The sequence below is a fragment of the Ambystoma mexicanum genome, chromosome 9 (genome assembly GCF_040938575.1).
Source record: "Ambystoma mexicanum isolate Mex_15411 chromosome 9, UKY_AmexF1_1, whole genome shotgun sequence".
Lineage (NCBI taxonomy): Eukaryota > Metazoa > Chordata > Amphibia > Caudata > Ambystomatidae > Ambystoma > Ambystoma mexicanum.
In genome coordinates, this window is record NC_090931.1 from 50,239,549 (window position 1) to 50,255,844 (window position 16,296).

Here is a 16,296-nt window from a genome sequence, read left to right on the forward strand (position 1 = left end):
TGCCATGCTAGTGACATTGACATTGCTGGCCATGCCATGCAAGTGATATTGGCGTTGCTGGCCATGCCATGCAAGTGACTTTGGCATTGCTGGCCACATCATGCAAGTGACATTGGTATTGCCCGACCATGCCATGCTAGTGACATTGACAGTGCTGGCCATGCCATGCAAGTGATATTGGCGTTGCTGGCCATGCCATGCAAGTGACTTTGGCATTGCTGGCCACATCATGCAAGTGACATTGGTATTGCCCGGCCATGCCATGCTAGTGACATTGACATTGCTGGCCATGCCATGCAAGTGATATTGGCGTTGCTGGCCATGCCATGCAAGTGACTTTGGCATTTCTGGCCACATCATGCAAGTGACATTGGTATTGCCCCGCCATGCCATGCTAGTGACATTGACCGTGCTGGCCATGCCATGCAAGTGATATTGGCGTTGCTGGCCATGCCATGCAAGTTACTTTGGCATTGCTGGCCACATCATGCAAGTGACATTGGTATTGCCCGGCCATGCCATGCTAGTGACATTGACCGTGCTGGCCATGCCATGCAAGTGATATTGGCGTTGCTGGCCATGCCATGCAAGTTACTTTGGCATTGCTGGCCACATCATGCAAGTGACATTGGTATTGCCCGGCCATGCCATGCTAGTGACATTGACAGTGCTGGCCATGCCATGCAAGTGATATTGGCGTTGCTGGCCATGCCATGCAAGTGACTTTGGCATTGCTGGCCACATCATGCAAGTGACATTGGTATTGCCCGGCCATGCCATGCTAGTGACATTGACATTGCTGGCCATGCCATGCAAGTGACATTGTCATTGCTGGCCATGCCATGCTAGTGACATTGTCATTGCTGGCCATGCCATGCTAGTGACATTGACATTGCTGGCCACATCATGCAAGTGATATTGGCGTTGCTGGCCATGCCATGCAAGTGACTTTGGCATTGCTGGCCACATCATGCAAGTGATATTGGCGTTGCTGGCCATGCCATGCTAGTGACATTGACATTGCTGGCCACATCATGCAAGTGATATTGGCGTTGCTGGCCATGCCATGCAAGTGACATTGGTATTGCCCGGCCATGCCATGCTAGTGACATTGACATTGCTGGCCATGCCATGCAAGTGACTTTGGCATTGCTGGCCACATCATGCAAGTGACATTGGTATTGTCCGACCATGCCATGCAAGTGACTTTGGCATTGCTGGCCACATCATGCAAGTGACATTGGTATTGCCCGGCCATGCCATGCTAGTGACATTGACATTGCTGGCCATGCCATGCTAGTGACATTGACATTGCTGGCCATGCCATGCAAGTGACTTTGGCATTGCTGGCCACATCATGCAAGTGACATTGGTATTGCCCGGCCATGCCATGCTAGTGACATTGACAGTGCTGGCCATGCCATGCAAGTGATATTGGCGTTTCTGGCCATGCCATGCAAGTGACTTTGGCATTGCTGGCCACATCATGCAAGTGACATTGGTATTGCCCGGCCATGCCATGCTAGTGACATTGACATTGCTGGCCATGCCATGCAAGTGATATTGGCATTGCTGGCCATGCCATGCAAGTGATATTGTCATTGCTGGCCATGCTAGCGGCTTTGGCATTGCTGGCCACATCATGCAAGTGACATTGGTATTGCCCGGCCATGCCAGGCTAGTGACATTGACATTGCTGGCCATGCCATGCTAGTGACATTGACATTGCTGGCCATGCCATGCAAGTGACTTTGGCATTGCTGGCCACATCATGCAAGTGACATTGGTATTGCCCGGCCATGCCATGCTAGTGACATTGGTATTGCCCAGCCATGCCATGCTAGTGACATTGACAGTGCTGGCCATGCCATGCAAGTGATATTGGCGTTGCTGGCCATGCCATGCAAGTGACTTTGGCATTGCTGGCCACATCATGCAAGTGACATTGGTATTGCCCGGCCATGCCATGCTAGTGACATTGACATTGCCCGGCCATGCCATGCTAGTGACATTGACAGTGCTGGCCATGCCATGCAAGTGATATTGGCGTTGCTGGCCATGCCATGCTAGTGACATTGACATTGCTGGCCATGCCATGCAAGTGACTTTGGCATTGCTGGCCACATCATGCAAGTGACATTGGTATTGTCCGACCATGCCATGCAAGTGACTTTGGCATTGCTGGCCACATCATGCAAGTGACATTGGTATTGCCCGGCCATGCCATGCTAGTGACATTGACATTGCTGGCCATGCCATGCTAGTGACATTGACATTGCTGGCCATGCCATGCAAGTGACTTTGGCATTGCTGGCCACATCATGCAAGTGACATTGGTATTGCCCGGCCATGCCATGCTAGTGACATTGGTATTGCCCGGCCATGCCATGCTAGTGACATTGACAGTGCTGGCCATGCCATGCAAGTGATATTGGCGTTGCTGGCCATGCCATGCAAGTGACTTTGGCATTGCTGGCCACATCATGCAAGTGACATTGGTATTGCCCGGCCATGCCATGCTAGTGACATTGACATTGCTGGCCATGCCATGCAAGTAATATTGTCATTGCCCGGCCATGCCATGCAAGTGATATTGTCATTGCTGGCCATGCTAGCGGCTTTGGCATTGCTGGCCACACCATGTTTATTCTTCAAGAATTCAGACATGTCGCATGGAAGCAGACTGCCTTGAACTGCTTATTATCATTAGTGTTAGGGCAGGTCTAACAGCCAATCAGCATGCTCTAAACAGTGCCCAAACACTGTCACGTGCCAGGCTAGTGTCATTTGTACCCTCCCCGCACCTCCTGGTTGCACCTCCTGTTTACCATCCACTCCCGGCTAGTTCCACCCCCCCTCCAAAACGAAAAGTAGCAGCTGTGGCAGTGTCCAGTCCCTGCATTCCAGTGCAGCTCCTCCTCATTTTGCTTGTTTTGCCACCATAGAAGGGTGTTTGTTGTCTTGTGAACAATCTCATTTGACTTTCTCTCCTGGCCATCTTGCACTTTCCTTTTTCTTTTTACTATATGGTTTTGTTCTTCATGCTTTGCTTAGAACTGGTAACTTGGCCCTGAGGAAGTTATTAAAGAGGGGAAGTTCGCCCAAAAATTGTATTTTCCCAATCGTTCGGGCATGTATTTTTAAGCATTTGTAATCGATCTTAAAAAAATGTTCCTATGCATCTTACCTTAGTTTTCCTCACTTTTACACACGTGAAAACAACGGGTTGGGCGTGGCCATCTTATGCTAATCTTATCAGTTGGTGCATCGCCCTAAGTTCAATTGCTCCTGCTGCAAGAATACAAATAGCCCAGCCCTCAAACTGACATCACTAGTCCAAACGATATGTTCCACCTATTTTCATGACATTCCTGGCCAGCGTAGCCAAATGTGCCCCGTGATTACCCATGCCATAACGTTACTTAACGCAGAACCAGGAAGATAAACACACACATCATCTCCCAGCGCATAACCATTCTTCTGGTCCCAAATCAGAGAGAAAAACATTTAATTTAAAAAAAACATCAATAGTCTGCAATGTAACAAGTGCTTTTATTTTGCAAATAATGCTCACAAGAGAAGATTGAGTCCACAAAATGAATGATATGTTTTTGCAATACAAGTTATAGCTAGCGAGTATCGCATGCTTCAAATGTTCTTTATAACCTTGTCATGATACACTGCAATCAGCGATCAATCAATCCCTGTAATCCAATTCTTGTATCCTTATGTTACACCATCAAAACTTTCTAATGACGCACATGGTGTTTTGTGGTGAGATGATATGGATTCTTTGCACTTTCAAGCACAACGTTTTCACTTCATCACGTTTTTACATCATAAACGCTGAGGTTGCTCCTTATTGCTGGTACCGCCAAAGGGCAGATTGGTCCCTGTCGGTCGTCCCACATAAGGGTTATCAAGTAAGCACAGTGTATGATTATCCACCAATGTTGACTGAAGAATCCATCCGACGGTAGCTGGAAACTATGGCATGCGCAGAACGGTACAATATATCTGTGTAGATAACAGAAGAAAAGAATATATTTTAGTAGCCGTTCTGTAATCAAAAATAACAAGTTACCATATAATTCAGAACCGGATGAAACCTAATCATAAACACATACCATACAGAATGAACACAGACATGACAACATGGGGGAGTATTTGAGACCATGACGTGCATGAAAGGTTAGCGCTGTGAAGTGGGTATAGCTCCCAATAGGATGGAGAACCAGATGCACCCGCTTCACATAGCGGCCCCACCAGAAAATAAGGACGGAGATAGTAACGTTTTATGTTGAACCACTGACAGATGGCATAATGGAAGTGGTAAGATTAGTGATCGAAAAGAGAACCAGGTGCCCACGGAAAAGGTTCAGCCCCTGCCCCTCCCCCATCCCCACTTTATGGTGCAAAACGATGCAACAGTGACAGCACACCAGGATATTTCACAAGACAAAGCGGTTAAGATATCATTAGCCTGCATACAGGTTGTGGTTGCGGGTCTTCGATGAATAAGCTTCACAATATGCTCCAGCTAACAACCCATAACAAGGCCACTAAGCAATATGTCAAAAAAAAATCAAACCTCTATTCACTCCTCTTTAAACTATACACAAATAACAATCATTACTAGACAGATATACAAATCACAAGTTACGCACTCTGATTTTTATAGTGCACAGTATAAATATCATTCAACATAACATAACGTACTGTGTCAATTCTTCTGGTCAAATCGCACATTTGCACGTCACTGAATTAGTAATTGTGAATACAGCACACATGCCATTTTTAATCGCACAAATATTAGGTATAGTTGAGCTTGCGTAATTTCAGGACGTTCCATTCTCTCGATGTCACGTTGACTAACAGCCCTGAACAACCGATCGCAGAAATTGATACGTAATGTTCATATATGTCCACTTTTAATATAGTACATTTTATCATGTTTTGTGGGTATTTGACACATTGAGCCTCATTACAAGTGTGGTGGTAACCGTGCTGGTAAAACCGGCAGGTTGCCACCACATTTCCAATATTCACTGGCACCTGGCTTGCCGGAAACACCGGGGGATTACAACCCTGGAGTTCCGGGAAGTCAGTTGCCAGTAATTGTAAATCCCCATTCCCATTTGAGTCCCATTGGACCATTGGAATGGGGACCATGGAAGCAATGGCACGGTTAATAACGGTGCCAGAGCTTCTGTGAAACTCTGCGGGCGGGTGCTGTTCCAGCCGCCAGGTCAGACCCTGGCAGATGGGACGGCACCTGCCTGCAGAGTCATACTATGCCAGTCCGGTAACAACGGTGCCGGTAGGCTTAACAGCACCATTGTTACCGGACCGGTCTGGTCGTAATGATGCCCATTGTGTCCTTTGAACAGTTGCTAACTTTTGCTCAAGGCGAAATAACAATACCAGCCTGTTTTCAGTGATTGAAGCCGGAGACATTTTTGACATTCTTTTGTGAAAGAATGTCACAAAAAAAAAAGCCGCTGCTTCGGGCAAGTGGTTCAGAAAACCAAGGACAGTTAGAAACAGCTACATAAAATATGCTTCGCGACAGGAACGTAAGAACAATCCAGTTAATTATGTGTTGCTGTTACCTCCAGGGATATATCATCTCTGTAAAAAAAATTAAATCGAAACCCCACCTCTCCCTCGTCCAGCACTGTTTCATGGCACAAAGCATTCCCCTACTCCTTGTGTGCTATATACCAACCGCCCATCATTACTATGGGCCTCATTACGACCCAGGCGGTAAGTTACCACCTGGGTCGTACCCTTACCACCATGGTGTAAACTATGTTTACACCATGGTGGATGGCGGATTTACCGCCCCATTCCAAGGTGAGTGGGGCGGTAAATCCCCATTTCCCATTTTACCCTTCCCCATTCCCATTTTTGCCCCATAGGGCATAATGGGAGTGGGGAAGGCGCTAATTACGCCACCGTAAATTACGGTGGCGTAATTTGCACCATGGTCCCTTAGCGCCATGGATTTTAACGCCTGCAAAAAGCAGGCGTTAAACTCACCATGGCGCAAAGGGACCTCGGAATCAGGCGTTAAGGGTCGGCGCCGTTTACGGCGCCGTTAACCCCTTAACGCCTGATTCGTAATGAGGCCCTATGTCCCTGTTCCGCTCTTGAATCATTTGTTTGTTACTTACACTTCTGGGATATATTGCACAGCTCTTACTATGATTCATGCATGTCCGTTCATGCTCCCTTACACACTTGAAGCAGCCCTCTCTACCCGAATGCGAGACTGGGTAATATTGCATGCTCATACTAAATAGGTCTCCAGTGCCACACGACGCACGAGGTGAACATTTGTATTGCACATTCTACAACAAAATTCTATTTCAAAGTGCCACAAGCCGAAATGGGAACGCAGGTTGGTGAAAAAGAATTCTGCAACGGTAAGTTATATTCATGCTCCGACTAGGCCTTGTGCCAATCAGCCATGCTAGTGCATAGGGGAGGGAAGGAGTAGCCTATGGGTTTACAAGTGCTGGAGGAGGGTGTTAAAATGGAATCCTCAACTCTGACCTGATGGGCAGAAATGTAGGAGGTCACTCCCGGTTTAGTGAAACAGGGCAACTTTCTGGACAAGCCAGACCAATCTAGCTACCTGTGCAGGCAGTCAAGACTAAGGGCCTCATTACGACCCTGCCTTTAATGGGTTAACGGTGCCGTAAAAGGCTGCAGCGCTGTTAACCCATTTGCGCCTTACTGCGAGGTCCCTTTGCGGGACCCGACCTGAACGGCTGGTCTAGACCAGTCGTTAAAGTAGGGACCCGCAAAGGGACCTTGGTGCTAAGTACGGTACCACAATTTGCGGTACCATACTTAGCGCCTTCCCCAGTCCCATTGAGCCCTATGGGACAAAAATGGGAATGGGGAAGGGCCAATGTTCCACGGGGAATTACCGCCCCGCCAACCTTGGAATGGGGTGGTAATTCCCCATTGAACATTGGCAGACTTCTTACAATACCGGCACCAACCATGGTGCTAATAGCGCCATGGTTTAGCCCCAATATCGTAATGAGGGCCTAAGTCTCATGATGGGTGAGAGTGATTGGAAGCCCACAATGAGCACACACTGTAACGAACAGTAAATTACTCTTAAGACAAGTGCATATGAAAGATATCTTTACATTTACTGTCAACCGGACTATTAGACACACGAAAACCTGAGTTATGCAAAAACAGTTACCACACACAATACTCTAGAGCATATATGCAATACGTTTCCTAATGCGACAAATGAGGAAAACACAGCGACAACCTGTAAAGAAAAGGGTTGGGTAACACACTAGGAGCATTGGACAATTCTACAGAGTTGTTCCCTAACTTTCTAATCCAGTCCTAAGAAGTGGGAGCCTTGTGCTAAAGAGTACAGTTGGCCGTAAAAGCGCCCAGTTGCGCAGGTGAAGCAAAAAGCAGGTCTTCTTTGGAAGGCTGTAGCAAGTCTGGAAGGCGCCTCAGGCGATGAAGAATTGGTTCCCACTATTCGAGTAGGATGTGCCCTTGGCGCAGAACAGTTTTCAAAAGGTGAGAATAGCTAGGGAGTTCAGGCTAACTCAGCCACGATTGAATACCTTTATGGGATATTTGTGCGTAAAAGGGATCGGTTGTGCCAGGGGGAAACTGGCAAGTGATGCAAGTACTCACCGACCGTCGGCACAGGCTGGACCAAACTTTTCCAGTTTAGTCGAGGTCGCTAGTAGATTTGAGTAGTATTGATTCGGAGGATGGGCCAGGGACCTGTGGGAATCATGAGCATCAGACCAGAGGTAACGGCAGCAGTTGGGTTATTTCCAGTAAAGAGAAAACGGTGTACAAGGGTACCATTTTTACCAGTTTGCAGAACTTTAGAGGGTGCTCCAGAAGTCTGACAGGGGCATGGATCCTTTTGGGAAGGCAGGCACCTGCAGGGGAGAGAGACCTGCCACCCACTATCAGATTGGAGAAGTATTTGACTGTCATAGAGTTGAAATTAGAGGAGCGTACAACAGTATGAGGGTACTATTTAGGGAAGGAAAATATGAGATTGCGTGGTCTGAGGACCAAGAATGGTTTGTAATTGTTGCTGAGGGTCTTGATTTTGATTCATGTAGCCAACTGGACCCACAGGATAGATTTTATGTCTGCTATGACATCCCTTTTACCCCTTTCCATTGCCCTTTCAGCAAACGTATTGTGTCGACAGGACACACCTCCACTTCGTCCATATAAAAAACATATCCCTTATTGGAATGACTTATTGCATCTGCTAAGGGGAGGCCATCAGAGCAAGTGCCATGGATTGCATGTGTGCATGTGGTTTGGGTCTATCAGAGGGTTTGACAGACACCAAGCCTCAGTGTACCTTTCACAGATTCAAAATATCCATTTATAAGTCTTTCTCCCACCCAAATGCGCAGTCCAGCACTGAAATGCTAGGGCAATTCTCTTCTGAACAAGAGTACCAATAGCAACCCCAGACACGTGTCTTCTAGACAGAGGATAGTAAGCACAAAAGTGATGGGTGGAAGGTTTTGAATGAATCTGAACCACTGGCATTGCTCTGGGCAACCTTCCACACCACCGTTTGTTAGCCCGTCTCCGCCATTGCAAAAGGGGACCAGCCATATGCATATCAGTGAGGTACTGCCACCAATGGTAGCAGCCCAGCCCGAACTGCTACGCCAGGTCCCCTCTGCACAGAAACACAAGCAACCCCAGACATGTGTCGGCCTTGTTGGGCCTCCTCAGTGAGGTGCAGCTTGGTTCCCTATGGCACAGCGGGCAAGGGACCCACATCTGGGCATACCCTCTCTCACATAGTGAGACAAACAATAAGCCCAAAAGTGATGGGTGGAAGGTTTTGAATGAATCTGAACCACTGGCATTGCTCTGGGCAACCTTCCACACCACCGTTTGTTAGCCCGTCTCCGCCATTGCAAAAGGGGACCAGCCATATGCATATCAGTGAGGTACTGCCACCAATGGTAGCAGCCCAGCCCAAACTGCTACGCCAGGTCCCCTCTGCACAGAAACACAAGCAACCCCAGACATGTGTCGGCCTTGTTGGGCCTCCTCAGTGAGGTGCAGCTTGGTTCCCTATGGCACAGCGGGCAAGGGACCCACATCTGGGCATACCCTCTCTCACATAGTGAGACAAACAATAAGCCCAAAAGTGATGGGTGGAAGGTTTTGAATGAATCTAAACCACTGGCATTGCTCTGGGCAACCTTCCACACCACCCTTTTTTAGCCTGTCTGCGCCATTGCAAAAGGGGACCAGCCATATGCATATCAGTCAGGTACTGCCACCAATGGTAGCAGCCCAGCCCGAACTGCTATGCCAGGTCCTCTCTGCACGGAAACACAAGCAACCCCAGACAGAGGATAAGCAATGTAAATGAAGGAAAGGTCAAAGATATACATGAATGCATCATAAACCTGAATGTATTTTTAATACATTACCTAACATTGAAATTGTAAGTGTAATACCATTAGATTGTTTCTGTACAATGTCCAAACATTGGGGAACATATTGAACATTTTATTGTGAGCAGATTTTGAAGACCGCTACACATCAATTAAATCTGGATGTCAACCTTTTAACAAGTTCCAATTTTGGAAGACAAAGCTTGTTTGCAATGTTTTGTCACATTGTGTGTATCCTGGGAACAAAACGAGGAGCTATTCCATGCATATGCATGTCCAACACAATCAATGTCAGATCTTTCACAAATTTAAAACCCATTTCCTGGTAGATTGGCTTGGACACTCATTGTTTGCTTAGTTTTGCAAAGGCTGTGAGGTAACAAAGCATCCCGAAATTTCCTGCAGTTTTTGCTTGTTCCCTCCCAACATTCTCATTGTGCGCAAGTACAGCTAGTCTTGTTCTGACCTCCATACCGTCTATGCCGAAATGCAACCTTTTGGGCCTGTATTTTAGGCACATATTATGAAGCACCTTCCAAATCTCCAGTATGACAGAATTTGGTGAGTCTCTTCAGGTCTCTTGAAAGCATTTTATCGTACATGATCTTCTCAAGTGCTTTGTGTGGAGAGGAGCATAGCACCAACCACTTCTTCTTGCATTCCTGCTCCTTCAATAAAGATCCATGTGCACATTTGTGAAATGTTGGTTTTCTCTCCATGAATGTATGTTGGAACAATGGTGCATCAATGAACTCCATTTTTTAAGTAGAATGTCTACAGATCCATCACAAGTTTTGGAGCTCCACCAAACATGCTTGCTGATAGACTGAGACCACTTTAAAAGGTTTTCCGGACCCTTTTTTTAACCAGCAGCTGTTATTTTTTATTGATTCATTTGGCAATGTGCCTTACATCAAATTGATGCCAAATGTGTAGAAACTGCTCTCTCATGGCCTTGGTTATTGAAAGGTGCCTGTCAGTGGCGACCAGGTCAATGTGCATTCCCCTGGATTCAAGATGTTTGATGGATTTAATGAAACCATGTTTCTCCATGGCCACAGACGATATACATTCAGACACCTGCACGTTGTTATTTTATGTTATGTTATAGTTTTTCACACCCCAGAGGGTGTAGCGCAACCAATACCAAAAAGGCATCCTGCCGCTAAAGCTGGAACCGAGGATCACAAGAAAAAGAAGAGAGAAAAGACCTACAAGTTTTAAGAGCCTTCCTAAATTGCAGTTGCACAGATACCATACGCAAGGTGGCAGGAAGAGCATTCCAAAAAGCAGCAGCTCTGACCGAGAAAGAGCAGCCTCTAGGTCTGGAACGATGGACTCTAGGGACAGCAGAAGAGCAAGGCCCCCAGATCGTAGTGTGTGGACAGGTACATACGGCTGGAATTTTTGCTGCATGTACTCCGGGCCGACACCATAGAACGCCTTATGCACCAGGCATAGAGACTTAAAATGAACATGTCTGCCCACCAGCAACCAATGGAGAGATCTCAAAACTGGGGAAATATTTTCCCGAAAGAGGGTGCCAGTGGCGAGGCGAGCGCCTGAATTCTAGAGAACCTGCAAGCGCTGTATCAAGTAATCTGGCTGAGTTAGATAAAGAGAGTTACAGTAGTCAATCTTGCTGAGGACTAAAACCGAAACCACTGGAGCTCGCAAATGAGCAGGAATAAATTGGAGGACCTTCCTAAGAATTTGCAGTTGAAAATGTCCCGCTTGGCAAACCGTCCCAACCTGAGGGACCATGGACAGAGAGGCGTATAGTTTAACACCTAAGTTCTTGACCACTGAGAAGGCAGCAGGGAAGGGACCAAGAGAAGAAGGCAAGAAAGCAGGGTTCCAAGAAGAAGAAGCAGATGAAGAACCCGCAACAAGAACCTCAGTCTTGTCTCCATTTAGTTTAAGCCAATTTTCAGCCATGCAGCAACCCACGCCTGTTAAGCAATCTCGCAGCTGAGTGGCAAAGGCTGGATCGAGAAGATCCAGCCTAACCAAGATCTCCGTATCGTCAGCATACGAGTAACATCTAAAGCCGTGAGCACGGATGAGAACGATCAAAGGCTGAATGCAAATATTAAAAAGACTGGGGGACAGGGCAGAGCCCTGCGGAACACCGCACAACAGGGCAGAGACTGCAGAAAAAAAGGTTGTAGCAAAAGACGCTGTCAACGATCAGACAGAAAAGAATGAAACCAGGCAAGGACCGGGCCTACCATGCCTGCAGCAGCTAAACGACTGATCAAGATGGAGTGATCGATAGTGTCAAAAGCGGCTGACAGGTGTAACAAAATCAGCGTTGCTACTCCACCCCAATCAGCAATGAGCATAAGATTGTCAAGCACCAAGACCAAAACGGTCTTGGTGCCCTGGCCAGGTCCAAAGCCTGACTGGAAGTCATCAAGCAAAGATGTAGACTCACAGAACCTCACCAATAGTGGGGCCGCCAAAGATTCAAGTAACTTCATACCAAAAGGCAGAAGAGAAATGGGACGAAATTTAGCAAGTACTAGAGGGTCAAGAGCCGGCTTCTCCAAAAGAGGAATCACTGTCGCGCATTTAAGCACAGGAGGAATAATCCCACCATCGAGCAGGAGAGATTCACTGTAGATGTCAGGTGAGGCAGAATCTGGGGGAGAATATCCTTCACCGCAGACAGTGGAAGAGCATCTGCAGGGGAAGCAGATTTCATACCTGTGACCGCAGCACTAACATCAGTGTCCGTAAAGGACGGAAAAGAGTCCCACAAAGCAGAGGTAGAGGACATGGTCCCCCAAAGGGCAGCAGCATGAGAGAAAGGCCTGCCAACCGAGAGATTGCAATCAGTCGAGATAAGATCCCTACGTTTCTCAATCTTGCAAATAAAATGTTTTGCCAAAAAATCACAGTGATCTTGAAATGCAGGAGTAGCATCAACGGGTTCTCTAGCCGACACAGTGTGAACCACCTTAAAAAGCTCTTTAGGCTGTGTGATTGCATTTTCAATTTTGAAAGGTGAAATATTTTTTTTTGCTTGCTTAATAGCCACATGGTATAGAGAAGTAATAGCGCAGAAGGCAGTCCGATCACTACCAGAATAGGAGGAGCGTCATTTGCGTTTGGCTTGCCTGCATCTAAGGAAGAGAGCTTTTAAATCTTCATTAAAACAAAGTTGAGAAGGCCACCTACAAGCTTCAATCTCCAGCAAAGAAGCAAGCGGATCAGCCGTAGTGGTGAAAACCGGGGATACAGTATCAAAATCCATAGAAGATAAGGCACTGCAACCGGTATTAATACTTGCGGCAATCGTGGAAGTGTCAACCGTGCACCAGTTGCGCTTCTTGACTTTGGGTTTATCAGAAATGAGAGGATGCGCAGTACAATTCAATTTAAAAGGCATGACAAAGTGATCAGACCAAGTGATCCATATCAGGGAGGAAACTATCAGAGAGTCATCCTTTCCAAAGACTAAATCAAAGTGATTAGACCAAGTGATCCATATCAGGGAGGAAACTATCAGACAGTCATCCTTTCCAAAGACTAAATCAAAGTGATCAGACCAAGTGATCCATATCAGGGAGGAAACTATCAGAGAGTCATCCTTTCCAAAGACTAAATCAAAGTGATCAGACCAAGTGATCCATATCAGGGAGGAAACTATCAGAGAGTCATCCTTTCCAAAGACTAAATCAAAGTGATCAGACCAAGTGATCCATATCAGGGAGGAAACTATCAGAGAGTCATCCTTTCCAAAGACTAAATCAAGCTCGTTAACCAAAATATGGGTCGGTTCAGTAACAAACTGCATCAGAAGGAGATCCTGCATTGCAGTACTGAATTTAGTGTCAAATTTGTCTGAGGGGTCATTACACTTGTAATTAAAATCACCTGCAATACTCAGACCCCATATTGAAGCTGTAGAGATGCCACAAGGTTTGTGAAAGAATCAATGAAATTCACATCATATCCGGGGGGGGGGGGGGGGTAAACTGTGAGAAAATGAATGGTCTTAGAGGCAAAGTCATGCACACTAAAATTGCCTCCAACCTGCAAAGAGGATGTAGGGGTAGCACAGTAGAAACACATGAAGACTTATATATAAAGGCAGTGCCACCACCAGGATGGTTAGCTGCCGATCTGCCCTCAAAATATCATAACCAGCCGGCAGCATAGCAACTACGGCTGGTCCAGATGAAGGAGAGAACCAAGGTTCGCTGACCAGCAGACAATCAGGCTTGAAATCGGAAAGTAAATCAAAACAATAAGCCGCCTGAGCGGCTAAAGATCCCGCATTGCACAGTATGCAGTTCAGACAATCCGAATTAGCCACATGTACAATATCAGCAGATTTAAGTATAAATCCAGGGGGACAGCAAGTCACTGTCGGGGCTAACGCAAATAATAAATCCTGTTTTTTCAGAGCCACAGCTGGCTCATGAGTAGAAAACAAGGACTTCTGCCCCTGCCACCCAGCCGGGTCCCGGACGGGCACAGGCGGGCTTGCCTTTAGCGTGCCTTCGGCGCGCAACAGGCATTCCCGTTGTGCCCATCTGCGGCGCTGCCGGGGGGGGGGGTATTACACATAAATACTAATGGGAACAGTCCACGTGACTGCAAGAGGTGCGGAGATGGAAGAGAGACTCCGGTCTCCCTGTGTACAAGAACTGTGCTTAATAAACATAAAATGGCGTGAGCACAGTTTATGTCACCCAACAGAGCACAGGAAGTTGGGGAGCAGGAATACACACAGAGCGTTCAAAAACAAAATGAAAATCACGCACACAGCATTTAAAAATTAATTTCAGTGAGAACGTACGTAACAGCTAATCCGAACTCACAATTTATTTACTTTCCATGACTAGAAAGTGATAAGTGCAGTACTTATCAGAAAATCCTCGACTGTCACACCGTCCATCGCCAGCTAGCCTGACACATTTGCCAGAGAATGTACTGCCCATTGACATCTGTTCGTGTTTCCATGCATGATTAATAGTGGGGAATAAGAACTCCCTCTGATATTTGTAGTACTGGGTTTTAGCAAGGAACTCAAGTCCCACAAATTGGCAGAAACTGGGAAACTCACTGAAAGTCAATCCGCTGAACAGTAAAGCTGATGAACAAAGTAAATTCCAGCTGGCACTTTGCCGAGCATCGCTTGAGCAGACCGTAAAAATGTGTTCTGGAGGTGGACACAGCTGGCCTAGATTTTCAGGTTGGTGCCTTCTAATACATGAGAGAAATTCACCAATGGCTCCCCGCATATGCTGCCTCTTAATTTATTATCACATGTAATCATTTGTTCAATCTCTAGCAGGCAGCAGTCGAATACAATGTATTTTTTCTCCTTTAATAGCCAATCATCCTGCAGTACTGTTGCGTTGAAGCTTCAGCCTCTGTTAGTTCAGGCTGTGATATTTCCGCATGCATTGGAGAAACAGGTAACATTGAATTTTTGGTGGGTGGAACATTTTTAGAGGGTGTAGATTGTGTCAAAGGGTCTGCAAGAAATTGCGATGCGTCTTCATTGTCTTCGCTTTCATCTGGGCGATTTTCCACAAAGTAGCAATGGTCCATAGTAACTTTGTAAGGTTCACAGGTGAGATTCCATTCATTTTCCGGCCACTGGCCATATGCATCACAAGTCTGAATATTGACTGGACCACACTGTGCATCAAATAGTAGTTGCGTCATTGTGAAATCCAATCAATAGCTTGTGCACAAAGAACGTTGACATGAAACGTGCATTGGCGTTGTGAAAAGGGGCCTAAGCATCTAGTGATGTCAGTTTGAGGGGCGGGCCATGTGTATTCTAGCCGCGAGGGCACTTGAAATTAGGGCGATGCATCAACGGATAAGATTAGCACAAGATTGCCACGCCCAACCTGTTCTTTTTGCATATGTAAAAGGTAGGAAAATGAAGTTAAGATGCATAGGAAAAAGATTTAAGATCGATTACAGTGTGCTTAAAAATAAATGCTCGAACGATTGGGACAATACCATTTTTGAGCGAACTTCCCCTCTAAGCACAACCTCTGACAAACGTTCTAAGAAGTTTTCCCCAGTTTGAAGTTCACATGGCACATAAATGCTCCCAAGGGACTGGAGCTCATTTTCAGTCTTAGGAAGATTTTAGAGTAGCAGGAGGTGGTTGCGGGAGGCAGATTTAGGAAAATGAGGGAATCTGGAATAAACTGGAGTGAAAATAGCGCAGTTGAGTAGGAAGAAGGATAGGGATGGGTAGTGAGTGTCTGGAGACTCAGAAAGGTAGAATGAAGGTATGGCAACTTTTTGTGATTTGAAGTGGACAAGCAACGCAAGTGCCATCTGGTGTAAGTTAGGGTAGAGACAATTCCTGAGGGAGGGAGCATCTTGGGTGACTATGAGAGACACTGAGAGACACGGACGCTCTGTGAGAGACACTGCTAGAGATGCAGCTAGACATCGAGATACTGTGAGAGACACTGAGAGACAACAAGCTACTTGGAGTGACTCTATGAAACTCTGAGGTACTGTGATAAATGCTGCAAGACACTGAAATAATATGAGAGACACTGCGAGACACCGAGATACTGTGAGAGGCACTGCGAGACAGCAAGATACTGTGAGAGACGCTGCTAGAAAATGAGATACTGTGAGAGGCACTGCAGGAAACTGAGATGCTGTGAAAGACGCTGCAAGACACAGAGATATTGTGAGAGACACTGCAAGATGCTGAGATACTGTAAGCGACACTGTGAGACACTGAGATACTGTGAGAGACACTGCAAGACACTGAGCTACAGTGAGAGACACAGAGATACACTGAGAAATTTTGCGAGATGCTGCGAGACACCAAAATAGTGAGAGAGACATTGAAAAA

General features: G+C 46.4%; 1 protein-coding gene across 1 annotated transcript in view; it reads left to right on the forward strand.

Moving 5' to 3' along the window:
- LOC138487640 (otoancorin-like) overlaps positions 1–16,296 on the forward strand; it is a 245,406-nt gene that overhangs the window by 178,240 nt on the left and 50,870 nt on the right. The window lies entirely within an intron of this gene.